The sequence below is a fragment of the Rhinopithecus bieti genome, unplaced genomic scaffold (assembly GCF_001698545.2).
Source record: "Rhinopithecus bieti isolate Rb0 unplaced genomic scaffold, ASM169854v2 scaffold_28493, whole genome shotgun sequence".
Taxonomy (NCBI): domain Eukaryota; kingdom Metazoa; phylum Chordata; class Mammalia; order Primates; family Cercopithecidae; genus Rhinopithecus; species Rhinopithecus bieti.
In genome coordinates, this window is record NW_016813010.1 from 328,001 (window position 1) to 350,197 (window position 22,197).

The 22,197-nt window shown below is 36.4% G+C and overlaps 1 pseudogene; it reads right to left on the minus strand.

Moving 5' to 3' along the window:
- Positions 1-10,634: 10,634 nt before the first annotated feature.
- Positions 10,635-18,747, minus strand: LOC108512251 (methionine aminopeptidase 2-like; annotated as a pseudogene).
- Between the last annotated feature and the right edge of the window lie 3,450 nt (positions 18,748-22,197).

Here is a 22,197-nt window from a genome sequence, read left to right on the forward strand (position 1 = left end):
GAAGAAGAAGAAGAAGAAGAAGGAAGAAGAAGAAGAAGAAGAAGAAGAAGAAGAAGAAGAAGAAGAAGAAGAAGGAGGAGGAGGAGGAGGAGGAGGAGAAAGAGAACAAAATAAGAAGAAAAGACGAAATAAAATAGAGGCAGTTAGTACCTTTTAATTAAGAGATCAGATTTTCTATGTCCATGTGTCACCACTTAAGAGCATACGATGACCATTTAAAAGAGTACTCAATTGTGATGAGACAGATGCAACAGGGATATGTGGCATGCACAAGACAGCATGGTGTTATAAAATGACAAAATAGTGGCTGGTGTTGTGACTCATTCACATTATGAAAGGAATAAAACCCTTGGTATATTAGCACCCTAGAGGCCATTTCACTTTTTCTTATTATTATGAAACAAGACCTTTATTTGTAGCTGGGCAGCAGCACCTCTTTATGGTTACTGCACCATGGACTTAATGGCATGCTTACAGAATTCTACTTTCAATCAGTTCTATAAATACAGCCATGGATTAGAGTATATGTAGCTTTTATAAACACATATGTGATCATCTTTATTATCAATCCACATCTTATTTTCCCCTTTCTTTAGACTTTAGCTTGATGACAATGATGGATATGAATTCCAAAGTGTTAGTTTCCTAATTTTTTTTCTTAGCCTAAAATAAATATATCTTAAGTACTTTCCTCCTTAGGCAATGTGTTTCTCATTTGCTGTGACACTAAGTGTATAGGTATGGCTGACCGCTAACCTGACATGTGCCTGTCACCAGGGACTGCTGGTTCTTTCATCTTCTTAATGGACATTTCTCTACAGATGTCTGTGGCCTACCTGACTATAATCCTTTAAATTTTAATTCACTTTACATTTAGCCTGGTCATAAATACCATTTAGGTACCAATACTCTGCTTTATGGAATCCCTAAGGTAGTGCTTTTATTTTAATGAGGCCATTTGCAACTTAAGAGCAAAAAAACATTCCATCTTTGATTGAATATATTTGTCAGTTTTATTCCCGATTGGCATTTTCATGGGAAAACTTGGATAAAACTAAGGGATGGCTGCTTACCAAGTGGGATAAAAGTTTCAGTATGTTTCTACTTTCAAAATTAACTGAATAAATAGTCTTTGAAATTCATTTGGAAACATTAAAGTAAATCATGGCTATAATCAAAAGTAAAATTCAGAATTAAGTTAGGTTACAAATGAAATTTCCACTAGCATTTTCTTTTCTACTTGAAAGGAAAAAATAAAGTGAGACCCCAGTTAATAAACTATCCAGGTAACTAATGGGCCAGCATAGAAATACGTGGAAGTGAATGTAGTAGAATTTGTGCAAATCGTGGCTCATGATAAATTTTGTGATTTTACTGTCCCATTTTTACTTCAGTGCTAGTCTTTTTACAAGTAGCACAGTATCCACACCCCTCCCTCCCCAGCTCCACAGCATTTGGGAGCAGGTAAATTGCCACTGATTTTTTAGTTGATTTCCAGTTTGGTATGAAAGACATTTTTTTCAAAAATCTCTAAGGATGATATACATAGTTTTCTCTGTTCACGATTCTGACTCTCTGCTCTAGTCCACATGCTATCCTGAGTGTTATTTACAGATGCCCTCTATATTCATAGAAACTAATTTCTATGCATATGACATCATAAATATTGTATTAGAATTTTGCTCTGCATAAGTTAACGATAATTGTGTAGTTTTATTTGGGGATGGGGACAACAGACAAATGTTTAATTTGAAAAACAACAATATTGAAATATTTTCTCAATATGGAAATAAAACCCTGACCATTTAAAATGCTGTAATAAGTACATTATTTTTTGGTTATGAGTTTAATAACCCTTTTCTAGTTTAGAAAAATAAAAGTGCAGCTCGCTGCCAGTGATTATTTAATTTTACATAAACACATTCTTTGAGGCTGAAGTAAATCTGACTGATTTTCAATGTGAAAATAAAATATAAAAAATGTTTTGGAGTTATTTCTAAACAGAACTAACATCAGAATTATATGAATCATCACAATTCTCTATTTCGCAAAATTCGGATTTGTCAAATAAATCCTTGCCTAACAACTGTTCAAGAATGATGTTAACATCATGCATAGGAATGTCAAGGTTTCTAGGCTTTGACATTTTCAATAATTAAGAATTACTATATTTTATAAATGGAAATACCACCACTAAAAACAGAATACTATAAATAGAATGATGTCTCTTGTTTCCAAAGTCGATATACTAGAGCGATGCAAAAATAATGATAAAAGTGACATATTTCATGGCAAAGTTATCTGAGGGTAAATGCTGCAGCCACAAGCACTGCCAGTGAGTGGCGAGTATTCTTGGTGCAAATGGGGCAAGGGTTTTAATTGTTAGATTTTGTTTTCCATCTATGGTTTACAATATTCCTTAGATAAAATCATGGCAGTTATTTTCTTAAATAAGATGAATGGTAGTTCACCATTTAAAACAACAGAATAATGTTTCGTACAAAGGTTTCACTTTCTTCTTTGATGTAATCATTTCATCCAATTTTAAAATGTCATAATTATTTGACAAATATAAAAACTAAGGTGAAGGAAGGTTACATAAATTTTAAATTTCATATAGTAAGATATGAAACCAGATTTAAAATCCATATAAATCAGAATTCCAACATTTTAAATTTAGTCTTATATTCTGCCTCTGCACTGTCTGCTAAGTATGTCTTTTGTTTTAGGTTTTTAAAAAATATTTAAGATAAGCTAGTATCTTAATAGAACTAAGCCAAGACCAAGTGTGCAAGTTGACATTCTAACATATCCCTAGTAATCTTTTTTACAAAGGCACTGTATCTTTCAGAGGAAACCTATACCAGATGAAGTTGAGAAACAGGAGTGAACGTTTTAGCTATTGTCTATGTAATTTGTTTCCAGATTTGAATACTTTCATCCTTAAAAATCATTTGCATGAATGAAACTCAACAAAAATAATGTGAATTGTTAGTCTAAATCATATTTTATACCAAAGTAGGGCTTTTATAAAAGAAAATGGCACCACTATTGTTTTCTAATACACGGTGACACAAATGTTTCGACATTATGAGAAGAATCTTTAGTATTTTACTGTTTTGTCAAGTATGTACACCACTCAAGAGACTTTGCGTGCATTGAGAAATAACTCAATTTGTCATGGTCATCCAGGATGTCAATTACAAGCTGATACATGGTAAATTTATGAGGAGATAAAGAAAGTTCTATAAAAATAAATGTATCCATAAGTTATTTTTTAGATTTGGGAATACTGATACTCAAAAACCTATTTCCTATTCACTGTTACCTTCTTGCTTTTCCTTCCTTCTTCCTCTCCCTCGTTCCCTTTCCTCCATCCCTTCCTCCCTCCCTGCCTCTCCCTCCCTTCCTCCCTCATCCCTTCCGTTACTTCCTTTCTTTTTTCCCTCCCTCCCTCCCTCCCTTCCTCCCTTCCTTCCTTCCTTCCTTCCTTCCTTCTTTCTTCCCTCCCTTCCCTCCTTCCTTCCCTCCCTTCCTTCCTTCTTTCCTCCCTTTCTTCCTCCCTTTCTTTCTTCTTTCCTCCCTTCCTTCTTTCCTTCCTTCCTTCTTTCCTTCCTTCCTTCCTTCCTTCTTTCCTTCCTTCCTTCCTTCTTTCTTACCTCCCTCCACTCCCTCCCTCCCTCCTACCGTCCTTCCTTCCTTTCTCCTTCCCTCCCTTCCCTTCTTCCTTCCTTCCTTCCTTCCTCTATCACCTCCTTCCCTTTCTTCTTTCATCCCTTCCTTCCTTCCTTCCTTCCTTCCTGCCTGCCTGCCTTCCTCCCTCTCTTCCCTTCTTCCTTCCTTCCCTCCTCCTTCCTTTCTGCCTCCCTCCATCCCCTTCCTGCCTTCCTGCCTTCCTTCCTTTCATCATTCCGTCCTCCCTTCCTTTCTTTCTCCCTTCCTCCCTTTCTTCCTTGTGCTAGAAGTTAGGATTTAATTTAACTACCTCTAATGTTAGAAAACAAACAAGAAAGGGTGGTGCCAAGACTCTTTGAAAGGCTTATATTTTAATGAGTAAAATACAAGCAAATATTTTTTAAAGATCCAAGAGTCCTTTTCTTCTTAGAGTCTGAATAAAATCTTATATCATAATTTTGTAGAGTCAAAAGGCTTGGTTAACATATTGAAGACTCAGCATATTCCTGGATACCTTTAAAATAAGTGTTCCTTTTCATAAATTGAAGGCAAAAGGTTTGATGAGTACTTATTTTCTACAAAATGTATAGTAAGAAGAATATCAAATATTTACTGAGCGTATACTATTTGCCAGGCATTGTGCTAAATGCTTTTTTTAAAATTGTCTCATTAATGCTTTGCAACTGTCATGATTGACAATATTATTTCTACATTATGCTTAATGTAGATGCCTTATTATTAAGATATAGAGAAATTAAATTACAATAATTACCTGTGTTTCCATTAAATTGCAAAGCCAAGATTATATCTCATGTTTCTGTGTCTTATTTCAATAGTGCAAAAGTCGTGTATAGTCATGACTCCATACAAATTTTCCTAAGTAAAAGGAAGTTCGGGACTCTACTCTCACCATTGCCATACCTGACTGTTGATATCTGTTAGTTACTCAGGAGGAACCAGGCATCAATTGATGTATTTCTTATTTCTTAGTAGATATCTCTAAAACAACATTTCCAACATTTTATGGAGTAAACGCTAAGCTATTGATATGTGTGTGGTTTCAAAAAAAAAAAAAAAAAAAATCCTTTACTTCTCATTGTCTTTCCCATTCCAGCTGCTATGCAGAAACTCTTACGCTTGGCTCTTCCTTCTCTTTTACACTATATATCCAATCCGTCAGGAAATACTGTTAACAGTACCTTTGAAACCCATGCATAACCCAGCTACTTTTCATCAACTAGACCACAGCCTGAGATCTAACACACCATCTTCTCTCACTCAAATGACTCTAATCACTGCCTAAATCATTCTTATTGCTCCTTGTCCCCTTCAATCTATTCACACAGCAGCCAGAAAGATTGTTTTGAAACCTGATACACCATGCACTCCACTTTTCAACATCTTCCCCTGCTTTCTGTATCACACAGGAAAAACCCTCATATCCTTACTCTGTTCTCGAGTCTCCACATCGCAGATGCATGCTCACTTTGCTCAATCCACTCTACCAACACTCTGGCCTATTGCTTGATCTTTGATGACACCAGACAAACTCCTGCCTCAGGGCCTTTGCACTTTCTGCTTCCCCTGTCTGGAAAGCTCTTCCTCTGGGACCCATATGACTGGCTCTGTTATTTTCTCTGTTGCGTTAGGTAAATGTAGCCATTTCAATGAGTCCTTCTTTACTCTCATCCCTGACTCTTTCTATCCTCTTTCCTTGATTTATTTCAGTAGTTGGCAAACTTTGACTAGCAGGCCAAATCTTGACTGCCACCTATTTTTATCAATAAAGTTTTGTTGGAACACAGCCACTCTCATTTATTTACATTTAGTCTATGCTTGCTTCTGTGCTACCAAGACAGAGGTGAGTAGTTGTGACATGGACCGTGTAGCCCCCAAAGCCTAAAATATTTACTACCTATTGCTATTGAAAATTTTGCCAGCGTCTGCATTTTTTATCGCTATGTAGCATACGATGCATTTTATTTGTTTATCTCATTATTGTCTGTCTCTTTTTACTTGAATGTAAACTCCTCCAGTACAGGAGTTTTCAACATTGTTTATTGTGGTACTCCCAGCACCTAGAACAATGTGCGGAGAGCATATAGGGTGTTCAATAAACATTTGTGAATGTAGGAAGACATTTGCTGACTGACATATTTTGACCTATACACTCATCTCATGTCTCTTAAAGATGTCAATGTTCTCTATAGCAACTCTCTGAGATATCTTAATCTAAAAAAGAAAATTTCATCTTGCTAATGAGAATAATATTTATGGTGATGCAGTGATTGTCGGCTATCAGCTTCGGATTTAGTTTAGTTCATAAAGATAACTTTACTCCACAGGAATTTGGATTTTAAAAATTATACTCATGAACAAATTTGATGAGAAAATGTGCTGTGTGTAACAGTGAGGATAGAAGGTATGGGATATGTTCCTGCTGTATTCATTATTGAAAAAATAGTTTGAAAGAGCTCGTGAGGTCTTTAAAAATTCCTAGTTGAAACATACACCTGAAGTGTATATTTATTTAGAGGAGTCCAGAATGTAAAATCAGAAGTAGGGTTAGAGCACTGGCTGTATCGTGTACCAGCTATACAAACCTGAGGTGGAGATTCTGAAAATATCCATTTTACAGGGTTATTTTGAGCATTAAATGAGATTAATTTAACTAAATGAGATTAATATGATTAATAAATATATAAGTTTAAGTATAGGATCCCCGATAATAGTATGAATTGAATATAAATATTGTACAATAAATATTCAGTAAATGTAAGCTTCATCTTGAAACTCTGAGCTGAGTTTATTAAAAAAAACAACAAATGTTATAACTTTATGGGCTATCATTACCCCAGGAAAAAATACCTGACATGTATAAAATTGACTTTGTGCCTTTCTCACCATTGGTTCAGTGTTTGTTTTTTCCTGCATATTTCTCAACCTGGTTTCATAGAAATTTGAGGTGAGCTTACTTAAATTGGCTCATATTTTCCACTGACTAGCTGTGTAGCCTTAAGCGAGCTATTTAATATCTTTGAGATTCAATTTCTCCTCATCCTCCTTACCTAAAATGAGGATGATAATAATACCTACCTAACAGTGCTCTTATGAGGATTAAGGGATTATGTATGTAAAGTACTTAGCAGGGCATCTAGCATATTTTAAGTTCTTAAATACCAGTTCATTAAGGTTCTCCTCTGTCTCTTCTTTTAAGCCTTGCTTCCTATGGTCAGTCAATCATGTAGGGTGTGGTTATGCTACATAATTTTCAGGTTTCCTTGAAAATTTATCAAAAAAATCTACTAAAGAATGTGGCAGAATTTGTTATACTCTATGCCCAGGACATTTACATTTTGTTGGAGTTTTGAAATCACCTTCCTCCTCCTACACACACACACACACACACGTACACACACACACACACACGAAAACTTAAAGAAATTTGTCTTTGGTAATAAGCTCAAGACCCCTTTCCCCAAAAAAACAACAAAAACAAACAAGGGCAGAAAATCTTTTTTTAATCTTTCAAATGATGCCATGTAGATACTATGTAATTATCCTAGTTTTGACATAGTTGTCCCCTTTAAATATATCTGTACTAACATCCTCTCTTGCCCCTAGTATCAATTCAGTCTATAGATTTTTTGGAGAGGAGGGGAGAAAAAATGTCTAGGTTTCTTTTGTTTTATTGTCTGAACTGGAAAAGTAGTTGTGTTACTATAAAATCTGACATGCAGCTCAAGAAGAAAAGGTGTCTGTTCCCATAACTCTACTCTGAGCTCTTACAGTCAGTATAAGTCTGCCTTTTTTAGCATTGAAATTCACCATGTTTTTTGTTTTTTTATTTTTTTCTATTTGTTTTCTTTGCTGCTGCTGTATACAGGCAGAGTGAGTAAAGCTCTTCCCACACTGCATCTGAAAGTTCTTTCCTGCCATACCTAGCAACTTAAACAAGCACCACTTCTCTTTTTATTGGTTTATCCCTTGCTCATTATTTTACCTTTATCTATATTCTTCTGCATTTCATCGGTGTCTTTGATCAGGCTGTACTCTGACGTATTTCTATCTTGAATAGGTTTTATTCACAGACTTTTCCCACCTTTCCTAACCTTTCTCAGAGTCAGTTATTTTTCCAAAGGGTCAACAGCTATGGAATTCCCTATGCTAACTTCAAATAGTGACCTCTTTAAATAAACATTGCTAAAAGGAGTTGTTCGAAGACGATTGTGTGGTCTAAATAAAGCTGGGCTTAGTCAACCTTGTGAAGCAGTTGCAGTTTATCTTTCTCTTCCTTCTCTTCTATAAGAATATGATTATCCTATGTTTCATTGTCCTAGGGCTTGGCTTTAGCTGGTTGACATCAATGCTTAAAAGTTGAGTTAATATGGGTCTTTATAGTCTTCATTCCTCTCTCTCTCTCTCTCTCTCTCTCCATTACTAGCATTTTCACTTACCTTATTTTAAGAATTGAAAAATATTTTTAAAAATATAATTTAATATCTTTGAAATTGAGATAAATCTTAGAGTTGATGATATGCCACAGTTAAATTGGCAATATATTTTTCCTTTAACTGTACATATAATAGTGACAGGTTTTATAATTGATGACATCTCTTAGATTCAGTGAAGTCAGAAATAAGTAAGTCCTAGAAAGCACAAGACATTGGTTGGTGGAAGTCAATCCCTAATAGTGGAATTTCAGGCACAATTGAATCGTAATGGGAGTGTTAATTTTGGCCAGGGAGTAACAACCTTACTTTCTCCAGACTCTATTCTGCAGGTGACTGCTGACTCCAGCTATAAACCAGCTGGCCCTGACTCCAAAAGAAGCAACTCAGAATTTAACTGATGCAAGCAGCTTGCATTGCAGGGATGGAAAGGCTGACATTATTTCCATAGGAAAAGTTTCTGCTATTTAGGAATATGCTAAAATAGTTTAAAGGAATGTAAATGAAGAGTAAGAATGAGTAGAGAGTGTGTTCCAGGGGGACTCGCTCTGCTTAGTTTAGCAACAGGTCAGCAGGATTTGTAAAATATTTTAAATGAAAAGCTATACAGAGCTTTTATACTTATTCCTAGCATTAATTCTTTCTTCCTTATGACTATTGCATGAAGTTTCTCTTCATAAAGCAGAAGTGTGACACTTTGTCAATGTAAATGGGATAAAATAACATGCACAATCTGTTCAGTTTTTTTGTCATTAAACTACTTGATTTAATCATCATATAGCCTGTGTCCTCTATTTCTTTTCTAGTTATTCATTCATGACTTGGAAATCTAGGAGAAATATTTCCACTTGTGCAAAAATGACACTGCCATGTCTTGCATCTGACATGGGTTTAACTGACCATGTACCTTTAGAAATCGTTGGGCTCTAGGGACTACATGCTTGCAATAGGAAGAATTTGCCACTAGAGTGTAATCTTGCAAATTAGCAGCAGAACAGAAGCCCACTTCTCTTCCCAGTGAATTCTGTAGTCGCAAGACAAAAAAAAGTTATTTTTTCCTAAAATTATAACCATATATTTCTACCAAAATATAAGTAATTTATGTTATCCTATTAGTCAATTATTGTATTGCTATGAAGACATAACTGAGACTGAGTAATTTATAAAGAAAAGAGGTTTATTTGGCTCACAGTCCTGCTGGCTATACAGGAAGCATAGGACCAGCATCTGAATCTGGTGAGGGCCTCAGGAAGCTTCTAATTATGGCAGAAGGTGAAGGGGGTACAGTTATGTCACATGGTGAGAGTGGGAGCAAGGGAGAGAAGAGGAAGTTCCAGGCTCTTATAAATAACCAGATCTCGTGTGAACTCACAGAGTGAGAACACACTCATTATCATGAGGACAGCAGCAAATTATTCATGAGGGATCCACCATCATGACCAAACACATCCCACCAGGCCCCGCCTCCAACATTGACAATCACATTTCAACAAGAGATTTGGAGTGGACAAATATCCAAACCATATCAATTATTAAAGTTTAATTATTTAAAATCATGAATCAAAATTAGAATATAAGTTAAACTGTAGACTGTTACTTTCCAGACAATCATAAAATATTTATGAATCCTATCTTAGAGAGGAGGTCAACATTCTCTGAATTTTTAAATCTTCCACAATTATTTCTGCCAAGGTTGATTGATGGACCACATTTGGATATGATTAGACTTGATGACGTTTATGGTTCCTCTGATTTTTTTCAGATCTGAAAATATCTTTATTTTTTTAGAAAATAGATTCCAGGCAGGTTAAAAAGTAACAATAGAGGGTATCTATGCAGAATTGTAGTCATTCAAAGCATTCGAGAAATATGGGAGTATAAATATCTGGAAACCGTCTCTTAGTTTTCAAAACAAAAGGTATAAGTCATTCCTAACTAATTTGAGCTTTATAGCATTTTCCCAGACATAAAGGGGAAAAGCAGTTAACATTTGAAAGTTCTGAAAGTTTTTTATTTGGTTCATTACATTAGACTGTTTACCTTTGATCAAATTCCTTCTTTTTTACTATTTTATTTTTATTTTTTTTGAAACGGAGTCTTACTCTGTCAGCCAGGCTGTAGTTCAGTGGTGCAATCTTGGCTTTCTGCAACCTCTGCCTCCTGAGTTCAAGAGATACTCGTGCCTCAGTCTTCCGAGTAGCTGGGACTACAGGCGTGTGCCATGACGCCCTGTTAATTTTTGTATTTTTAGTGGAGATGGGGTTTCACCATGTTGACCAGGCTGGTCTCAAACTCCTGACCTCAGGTGATCCACCTGACTCGGCCTCCCAAAGTGCTAGGATTACAGGTGTGAGCCACCGTGCATGGCCTAATTTCTTCTTTTTAAAACACAGATAAAAATATTATACAAGTCCACTGTTAAAGTAGACAACATGCTGCAAATTAATTCTGGTACATATTCCAAAAAAGCTTAGAAAATAAAGGTGTTAAAGTTACTTTGGAATATGTTTAATAGTCATCTCCTCTGCTGACAGCTTCTTTACATGCTGGATGCAACAGTATGGTATGTTCAAATTGCACCCTGTATGATCCTTTAGTGTCACACAATGGTGGATACAATTTCCAAGTCACAGATTCTTCAGAGCCATCAAGAATTTCCTTTCTCCCAAGCAATCCAGCCATCTGTGGCAGAGGATGAGGATGCCAAAATTTTCATTGATGACATTTGACAATTGTTTTGTTCTTGGAAACCTTATTGGTACATGTCCAACATCAAAATTTTTCATGTAATGTGAACATCCCATATCATCGTGAAATCTTTTCCTGTACTGTCAAAGTTTTCCATTGCATACACTTCCTTTCCTCCATTCTCGTTGCCTCTCCTCCTTTCGCAATGGACGCTGTTTTCCTGGAATGTGTTCTATATTTCCCAATTGAGTGTTCATTTAGATTATGATTGATTTCACTTGTTATGTCTTCCCATCTATTTCAACTTCTTAGGACTCCATAACTTTTTGGATGGCCTCACCAACATCACACAGATGAACATCTATTCCAACACACTTCATTCCAGTACGAGTAGCATCTTTTACAGATTTTAATAATGTATCATAATTGAGATTAAAAGTGACAGTAAGACCACAGTCAATAGTCAATATTCCTACCGCTTATACTGATTCCAAAATCTATTTTACAGATGTCATCCTACTGTATTAGTGTTGGGTCACCAGCAATGGGAGTATAATGGGCAGCACAATTATTGAGAGAACATCCAGCAGGAAATGCTAGGCCTGCATTTAATCCATTCTCTTTTATTAGATTGTGTGAACAGTTTTCCAACTTTTCACAGATTTCCATCATCCCAGGCTTGATCCAGCTCATTACATATTTTCTAACTTGTTGATGTGCTTCTGCAGCTTCTCAAAAGTCATTCCAAATATCTTCACTAGCCTGATATAACACTTTCTTTCCTTCACTCATAGTTCTCCATCCATCTTGTGTGGGTGGGTATTCACATTCTTGTCCTTTAGGAAATACACTATTAGGATACAGTCACATATTGGAACTGAAGGAGGGTCTGTTTGAATTTTGGTTCTCTCTTGTTCTTTTCTTCTTCTTCTTCTTCTTCTTCTTCTTCTTCTTCTTCTTCTTCTTCTTCTTCTTCTTCTTCTTCTTTCTTTCTAGTTGCTCCATCTCCATTACCATCTCCATCTTCATCATCATCATCTCTTTCTTTCTCTTCCAACGCTTGTCTTTCCAACTGTCTTGTTCCTTCATCCACTGAGGCTCTTAATACTTTATCAGTTACCTGCTGCCCTGCTGCAGCCCCTTTACTCTTCTTTTTCTTCCATCTGTTTCTCTTGGCTGCTTCCTCAGGTGTAGAGGCAGCTTCCTCCTCCCTGTCATCTGGATCCAGGTTGCCATTCAGGTGACTCCCAGAGGAGGCAGGTGGCTCCCGAAGGTTGCTGCCTCCTCCATGCCTGCCATGTTGCCTGAAAGGTTCCTCTGAATTTTAAGGGTAAATGTTTTCTAATCACCTGAATTTAATATTGTCTCTAAGTGTATCCTCTATATTCTAAGATTTGATGCAATGTACAAAGAACCTCTTTCTTGAATCAGAAACATTCCAGTACCTTTCACTTAACTTTGAAAATCAATGTTAGCCTATTATGCAAGTTTTAGTGACAGTATATCTTTCTATGAACAAACCAGAACTTAACACTTCTGTCTGTGAATTCGAAGTTGTAGTTGTTCATGCTAAAGGAAAGAAAGGTACTAGAAGAACAATTTAAAGCCCCCTTTTAGTTAAATTCTCTCTGTTTACTTAATAATTTTCCTTAACAATAGACTCAGGGAACTAAATCCCTAAGTTGCTGTTGAAATCTTTAAAAAAAAAAACACACATAACACTTTGTATTAATTATAGTTACACAAACAGTATAGTATTTTCTACACATGCAGTCTAAACCTTAGGTTGATTGGACAAGACCTTTAAGAAACGCTTAGCTGAGTCACAATTATTTACAGGAACCTAAAGCTAAGAAGAGTTGAACCCATTTTTAAAAAATTTGTGTTAGCATCACCAAATATTTCTTTCTGGGTGGTCCAGGATCACATTTTCTCCTCAGGTATGTTAGCTGTTTGACGTTGGCTAACACCAAACAGCATCTAGGGCCAAGTGGAAGAATTAAGTAATACATAAAAGAAATAAGTGTTTTCCAAAATTTGCCATAACCACTATCTATGCCTTGTCTTAACATACATCTGTCTTCTCTGTGTACTGATTTCACCCACACTTTAGGCTATTTAAATCTCTTGCCTTCTCAGACTACCATGGTCTTCACATTTGTAGCTTGTCCTCTCTCTTTTAGATTCCATTTGATCTGGTTGTGTAGGAAACCTAAGTTAGTAATGTAAACCAGAAGATTCAGGTAAAATCTCACTAGCTAGTCAGCCACTGCATTTAAAAAGTTGACATTTATGATTTCAGTTATGGCATTCTGTTGCTTTCACTTAGAAATTCTGCAACAATTCCCAGAGATTTTCAAATTTATCAAAAAAAAAAAAATGCCCAATGATTAGTCAACAGTGTGAATCATGAACAGCATTCTTTATTAAAACTAAAATAAGCCAGGTATGGTGGCTTATATCCATAATCCCAACACTTTGAAAGGCTGAGGTGGGCAGATCTCTTGAGCTCAGGAGTTCGAGACAAGCCTGGGAAACATGGTGAAAATCCATCTCTACAAAAAATACAAAAATTAGCTGGGCGTGGTGGCAGGTGCCTGTAGTCCCAGCTACTCAGGATGCTGAAGTGGGAGGATCACTTGAGCTCGGGAGTTGGAAATAGCAGTGAGCTGAGATCGCACCACTGCACTCCAGTCTGGGTGACAAGAACCAGAATCTGATTCAAAATTAAAAATTAAAAAAAAAAAACTAGCCTGTAATCCCAGCACTTTGGGAGGCCGAGACGGGCGGATCACGAGGTCAGGAGATCGAGACCATCCTGGCTAACACGGTGAAACCCCGTCTCTACTAAAAAATACAAAAAACTAGCCGGGCGAGGTGGCGGGCGCCTGTAGTCCCAGCTACTCCGGAGGCTGAGGCAGGAGAATGGCGTAAACCCGGGAGGCGGAGCTTGCAGTGAGCTGAGATCCGGCCACTGCACTCCAGCCCGGGAGATAGAGCGAGACTCCGTCTCAAAAAAAAAAAAAAAAAAAAAAAAAAAAAAAAAAAAAAAAAAAAACTAAATTTACAGAAATTACAGTCTAAGTGATATATACAGCACTGTAAAGATAAAAAGAATTCATCTGAATGTCACCTTATGGGACTTATAAACTAATTCAATATATTTTTAAAAGAGTTCTCATATTCATTTGTATTTGATCACGAATTTCACAACATACAAAGAAGACTATTGATTCATCAAGAATCTAAGGCCTTTGGGCACAATTTTTAATTCTTCTCAAAATATTTTCTCCTCAAGTCTTAATGACACCCAGTTTCTGCTCCAGGATACGGCAAGCTAGAAGGAGTATTGCTTCTACACTTATAGAAACAAAAAGGCTAGAAAAATTGTAAACCCACAATTTTTCTTGGACCCATTCAAAAGTTGAGATTACAAAACAATCAATTAACCAGAAAAATGGGGAGAGACAGGTGCCTGTAGGGAGAGACAGGATATACACATTTGCTTTGCTAAGGTGGATGTCACCTGGACACCACTAAGGGTTCAGAATAACTGATAAGTTGGAGACAGAGTGCTAAGTGCAGACTGGTAGAGAGGGTGAAGCCTCTGAGGTCCGCAGATATGGAAGAAGGAGACTTCCACACACCAGCAGCCTTTTTATCCATGAAGCCCAGTAGGTGTTAACAGGAAGGTATGGGGGTGAGGGGATCAGAGAAGTGAATCTGGAGACAACTTCTTTTATGTAGGACTGGTGGACAGGAAGCACAGGCATGATAAATGAGCTGGAGGTATGGGGGTGAGAGGATCGGAAAGGTGAGTCAAGACACAGCTTCTTTTATTTAGGACTGGTGGACAGGAAAAGCAGGCATGAAAAATGAGCTGGAGGTAATGATCCTGTATGGAACCAAAGCTTTAATTTACAAGAAAGACAACAAAACCCACTGGTCATAGGCCACTGATATAAGCCTATGGCCCCTGACAAAGAGAACAAGAGAAACAAAAAGGAGCAGAAATATGTTCTTAGCAAGAACTATAGCTGGAAAAAGAGCAGTAACATTTTGAGGGACAAATCACTGAGACGCAGGGATTTTTCCCAACTTCACTACCCACCACCAGGCTAAAAAGCACCAAGTAAGGTGATAATGGAATACTGCTGGTTAAGTTGCAAGTGACAGACACACTCTGTGGTACAGCACGAAAGGGAAGGCTAATGGGGGAGGTGGAGTAGAGGTTGAGAAAAAAGATTTTGGGAAGCCAGCCGCCATTCCAAACACACAGTATATTGCTAGAGAAATTTGAAGACTGTGGTCTACTAAAGACAAACATAGCAAGGACAATTTCAACACTGAACAACTCCTGGCTAGTTAACGCAATCCTATATACAAAAAAGGTATGCTTATTTAAAAGCCTAAACTCTAAGTACTTGAGTCTATGCTTTCCTATACAAAATACATGGTTTTCTACAAAAAAAAATATGAAGAATACGGAAAATCAACACATGCACACACACACACACACACACACACACACACACACACCCCACAATGTAATCAACAGAACCACCAGATTCAGATATGGTGCAGATGTTGAAACCATCTGACTGAGAATTTCAAATTACTATGAATAATATATTATACATTCTAAAGGAAAAAAGTGGACACATTTAACGTTATATAGCCAGTTTTATCAAAAAGAGGGAAAGCGAAAGGAAGAAGCAAATGAAAATGGTAGAAATGCACAGCATAGTAATAAAGCATGTATTTGATTGACTTATTAGTAGACTCGACAGAGTGAAGAAAATGTTCAGTGAACTTGAACATAGGTCAATAGGAATTACTTCAACTGAAACATAGAAAAAAAGTGGGAAAAATAAACACAAACAATAAACACAGAAAAAAGCATCCATGAGCTGTCAGACAAAATCAAATAATCTAACAATTGCCAAACTGGGATTCTAGAAGGAGAATCAGGAGAGAATGGAGCAGAGAAACATTTGAAAAAAATAATGGGGCCGGGCGTGGTGGCTCATGCCTGTAATCCCAGCACTTTGGGAGGCTGAGGCGAGCGAATCACAAGGTCAGCAGATTGAGACCAATCTGGCTAACACGGTGAAATCCCGTTTCTACTGAAAAATACAAAAACTTAGCCAGGCATAGTGGCGGGTGCCTGTAGTTCCAGCTACTCAGGAGGCTCAGTCAGCAGAATGGTGTGAACCCGGGGGGCGGAGCTTGCACTGAGCCGAGATCACGCCACTGCACTCCAGCCTGGGCAACAGAACGAGACTCCATCTCAAAAAAAAAAAAAAAAAAAAAAGACCAAGAATTTCTGACATTAATAACAGACACCAAAGCATAGATCCAGGAAACTCAAAGAACATAAAACAGAGTCAATACTCCCCTTAAGGAATGAGACCTGGTGGGACAGGGCGGTGAACACACATATGTGTATCGTATTATATTAATGCTGCAAACAAAAGACAAAAAGAAAACCCTTAACACAACCTGAGGGGGAAAAAAGACGAGTTACAGGGAAACGAATATATTATAGCTGATTTCTCATCAAACACTGAGAAAAAAATTACTGTCTTTCCATAATTCTTTACCCAGTAAAAATACATTTTGAAAATGAAGTATAAATATGGGCTTTGTAAGACAAACAAAATCAGATAATTCGAGAAGATCTACACAACAAGAAATGTTAAAAGAAATTCAACGGGCAGAAGGAATGCGATATCAGATTGAAATGTGAATCTTCTAAGAAAATGAAGAGCACTGGTAAAGAATAAATGAAAATAAATTAATTTCAAAATTTGCTCTAAAAGATAACTTAATGCCTAAAGAAAAATACAAGCAACATATTGTCTTTATGGTGTGTCTAAAAGAAAATGTGTGATATCAATAGCTCGAAGAATGGGGGAAGAATTGGACATACACAGTTATGAGATCCTTAAACTACTTGTCAAATAGTATATGATTTTATTTAAAATAAGATTCTGATTAATTGAAAGTATATATCAAAAGCACAGATCACTGGACTGTGAAAAAGTATAAATAATTTAATAATGGAGATAAAAATTGGTTATCATAAAATGTATTATTAACGTAAGATAAATCAGAAAAGAGGGAAAAAATAGCAAAACAGATAGAACAAATAAAACACCATGTGGCAAAATGGTAGATCTTTATCTCCTAGGCTTTTTATTGTTTTTTCCTCTAGAGTCACTCTGAAAAGTCTTAATTCATATACATAAATAGAGTGATTTGTGAATAATCCTACTGGGAAGCAAGGGGCATTTATAATATAGGTATGCTGTGTTTTCCCTGCAGGAAACTTATGGATTTCTTTATACAAAGCTTGTGGCTTTATCTTTACAAAAACAAATGTGTGAATACAATCATTAATTCATCAAGTATTTGTTGAACATCTTTTTTATTTATTTATTTATTTATTGTCTGAGATGGAGTCTTGCTCTGTTGCCCATGCTGGAGTGCAGTGGTGCAATCTCGGTTCACTGCAACTTCTGCCTCCCAGGTTCAAGTGATTCTCTTGCCTCAGCCTCCTGAGTAACTGGGATTACAGGTGCCCACCACCATGCAAAACTAAGTTTTGTATTTTTTTTTTTTAGTAGAGATAGGGTTTCACCAGTTTGGCCAGGCTGGCCTTGAACCCCTGACCTCAGGTGATCCACCCTCCTTGGCCTCCCAAAGTGCTGGGATTACAGGCCTGAGACACCAAGCCCAGCCAATCATCTTCTTTATGCTAAGGACTGTGGGTACAATGTTGAACAAAACAGTTACAGATCTAGTACTGTTCTTCCAGTACTGGCAAACTTACAAGTTCTTGATAGGTCAGTAGCTGTTACCCAAATTGTCTTCAAAGATCTGTCATTTTAAACAGCTTCCTTGTGATACAATAAATACATTCCTCTTAGAATATTTTATTTTCATACTTCTTGCACTTCTAAGAATAAAATCTTTGAAATATATCTATAGGGAAAAAATATAATGGACAATTTTGATTGTCTACTCAACATTCATTGTCTCCTTACACCTTCCTAAGAGAATCTGGGATGTTCTTCAGGAACCCATTCCTCCTTTATACTACCTGTGTGATTCAGGGAAGACTGATTCTGTTTCTAACTCAGATACCACCCTTGGTCAAGCTAAATTATTAATAATAATCTAATCTCCATTCCACATTCAATCAAGCCAGTGATCGATTCAGGAACACAAATTTAATCCAATCAGCACAGAGCATTCCAGCCTTTGGTTATTTTTATTCTGTGAGTTGACCCAAGACATGATACAGCTCAAACACACTAGATGAGAGGCGTTTTATTCCACAAATAGAAGAGTGGCTTTCCTCTCTCCTACTGCATGAAGACTAGGAAACGGACTGTCCTGAAGGCTACTGAAAACCATGTTTTGGCCACAAGAGAGGCCAGCTTGAGAACAAAGTTATACATATACAAGAGTTGACCTGGAAGAAGCACAGGGGAACTGAGTTGGAATCCTCATTTGAATTTTCCTTGAGCTTGTTCTCTCTCGGGACTTCCAGTTATGTGAGAGTCACTTAACTCAATAAATATTTACTGAGCACCTACTTTGTGTCAGATATTCTTCTACTAGGAATACAGCATGAAGAGTAGAGCCGTGTTCACAGAGCTTATGTTCATGGGAGCACAGAAAATCAGTAAGAAAATAAATAAACATAGAATAGGTCAGATGTTAAGAAATGCTATTATTTGTTATTTTTGATTGATACTCTATAACTTTTAGTGACTCCAAATAAACATATGGGGTCATTTCCTTTAGCCTCTTTTCTCAGGAATCCTGCCCCCAAATTGCCATCCATTTCACTTTAGCAGCCCTGAACTGCTAAATGTTATGGTGATCCTGATATTCAACACATACTTCTTTTCTCTTTGTCCATTGTCCCATATCTAAAACCACCTGCCTCATGCATTTTTGGTCGCAGGAAAAGTCCAGTATAAATCTCATGAGCAGGAGTGTAAAGAGACCTGAGTTTTCATAGTGAATAGGAGTTTAGAAAGACGAATAATTCACATATAAGGATTCATCTGTATGTAGATATGGAAAGATGAAATATATACACATACATATTTTTTAAGTTGGCATATAATATATAGTGATCAGATGAGGGTAATTAGCATATCAATAATCTCAAACATGTATCATTTCTTTGTGTTGGGGACATTCAACATCCTCCTTCAAGCTATTTGAGACTATCTAATACATTGTTAACTGTAGCCATCCTACAATATTACAGAACACTAGAATTTGTTCCTCCTAGCTGTGATTTTGTATCCTTTAACAAATATCTTCCTATTCCTCCTTTGCCCGACCCTTGATGTGAGATCAACGTTTATTTTTGCTTCCACATATGAGTGAGAACATGCAGTGTTTAACTTTCTTTTCCTGGTTCATTTCACTTAACATAATGCCCTCCAGTCCCACAGTCCCTTCCATGTTGCTCCAAATGATAAGATTTTATTTTTTATTTTTTTATTTTTATTTTTATTTTTTTTGAGAAGAGGTCTCACTCTGTTGCTCAGGCTGAGTGCAGTGGTGCAATCATAACTCACGGGAGCCTCAAACTCCTGGGCTCAAGTGACCCACTCACCTCAGCCTACTATGTAGCTGGAACCACCAATGTATTACACGTCTGGTTAATTTTTTAAATTTCTTGTAGAGATGGTGTCTTACTTTGTTGCCCAGGCTGTTCTCAAACTCCTGGCCTCAAGTGTTTTTCCTGCCTTGGCCTCTCAAATTTCTGGGATTACAGGTGTGAGCCACCATACTCGGATCTGACCTTATCATTTTATTTATTTATGTATTTATTTATTTTTATGACTGCATAGCATTTTACTGTGTATGTGTACCACATTTTCTTTATCCATTCATCTGTTATTGGACACCTAGTTTGATTCCGTATCGTGGCTATTGTAAATAGTGCTGCAATACACATGGGAGTGCAGATGTCTCCCTGATATAATGATTTCCTTTTCTTTGGATAAATTCCTAGTGGTGGGATTGCTGGATCATATGGTAGTTCTGTTTGTGGTTTCTGAGGAACCTCCACACTATTCACAGTGGCTGTTTCAGTTTATATTCCCATCAACGGTGTGTAAGCGTTCCCTTTTTTTTCTATATCCTCACTAGCATTTGCTAGTTTTTGTCTTTTTGATAATAGCTACCCTAACTAGGGAGTTAAGTGTGATTTGAAAAGGAGGACAGATTGCTTCTGAGAGTTATAACTGAATACAGATGTGTCTAGAGGGGAAGGCAAAAATTACATCATGAAGGGAGGGATAGCTAAATAAACATGTTCTTCCATATCTTCCCTTTCCTAACTTTTCCCTTATTATACTCACAGTTTCTATGGATTATTTTCCATTGCATATCCCCACTATAATATAAGGTTGCTGAGAATGAGACCATAACTGACTTGCTCATTGTTACATTTCCAGTTTCTGGATCATAGTAGGCACTCAAAAAAAAATGTGTCAAATTGGCTATGTCTGTGTGTGGTTGTGTATAGGTGAAATGTATTTATATGTGTGTGTGTATATATATATGTGTGTGTTTGTGTGTGTGCTGTGCTAGTATACATATATAGGTATGATACGTATAATACCGTCTATAGTATATAATATACTATATAATACTATCTCGTGGGACTGGTTCATGCATTAAATACAGCTTAAAACATTGCTGATGATAGTGACAGGCCTTAGGAACTCTTATTAGGTGGGTTATTTATGAAAGCATATTTCTTCTTTCAGGAAAATAATATATTACTAAGTGTATTTATTTATTTCATTAAAAGTTTCAAATTTTGGCCTCCACATTAAAACTATCTTGGGGCAAAAGTTCAAATAAATTGTAATTAAGTCAAATAGAAACAAGCATAAATGTCCAATATATGTTGTATCAGTGGAACACCTATTTTAGAAAATAGCTAGTGTAACCCCCATGGTAAGTTAGCATCCTGGAGACCATCAAAAAATAACCTTGTGAAGAAATCATAGTTTGTCAAAAGAAATAGCTATGGTGTGAGAGAGAGGCTTCCATTGAAAAGTAATTTTCATGATTTTTGCCTGTCATTGAAAAATTGTTACTTCCCTAGTCAAAATATGTGGTTTTGCCATGTGTTTTCAAGCACAATATGAATGTATGAGGGATGTTGCAAAACAGCCACCTGGAACAAACATAGTAAAATGACCAATCAGGAAACACAGAAGCTTCAGTGGAAAAAATAATACGTATTTTAATTCTCCCCAAATTTGCATTTATAAATATTTGTCAGAGGTTTTATTCACCAAAATAAATAACCAAACTTCTAAGATATCCCAGCTCACTTGAATTTAAATATGTTGTGTACATAGTTAAATTTCTACCTAGCTTCTCCAAAGTAACACTTATAGGTTCCCTGCTGTTTTTTATGTAAAAGTGTGTAGGATATTGAAATGCAGTCAGCTCTCAATCAACTGCATGTGAAATACTCTTCTTGTGAATTCTACATAGCACATTTAAATTGCATAAAACTTTATCTTCCACAAATATTTATGGTGCTTTTTGCAGGCTGCAAGCACTAAATACAAATTTATTGAGTAAAGGCCTCTCCCATGTCTTTTGTTAAAATAAACATTGTTTTATATTTTGACACAAGAAAAGTCTTGCTAAGCATTTTTTTTCCTGAGAATTTGAGGTAAATGTGTCAAAATCACATGGACAAAATAGTTTTCCATAATACGTTAAACTGGTGAGTTTCATTCCTTGTTCCTGTAAAGATATTTTCACACTGTGAAGGGACAGAAAGCAGGTTTCAGGATAAAATAATTTAGGAAGACATATTAGAGTTAGAGGTCAGTGAATGCAAGTAAAATATAATAATTTTAGCTAAATTAGGTAGATATTTTAATGGGGATGTTGGTGAGGAATTATTTACTGGCACATATGGGAATTTTATAATGCAAAGATAAGAAATACATCAAGTCCCTTTAGAAAGACTAGAGCCCGGTGTGTAGTAATACATAAAAACACCATCAGAATGTAGGGAATGTTTTGTTGTGCTCTATGACCTCTCTCTCTCTCTCTTTCTCTCTCTCTCTTTCTTTTTCTTATCTTTTTATCTTTCTTTTTCTGCAGATTGGTTGTCTCCGCTTCTTACTATGTGTGTTAAAGTATACTACACTACAATCTAAAATTTTTTATCTCCTCTGTGCAAGAGATCCACCCCAATTGAAACTAGAATTTCTTGGTTTAATTCATAAATTCTGGCAAAAAGAATCTGATTGGCTCCTCTTGAGGCAATTTTCCACCTACATTTTGACTCCTAATGCAATTATTAATTTTGAAG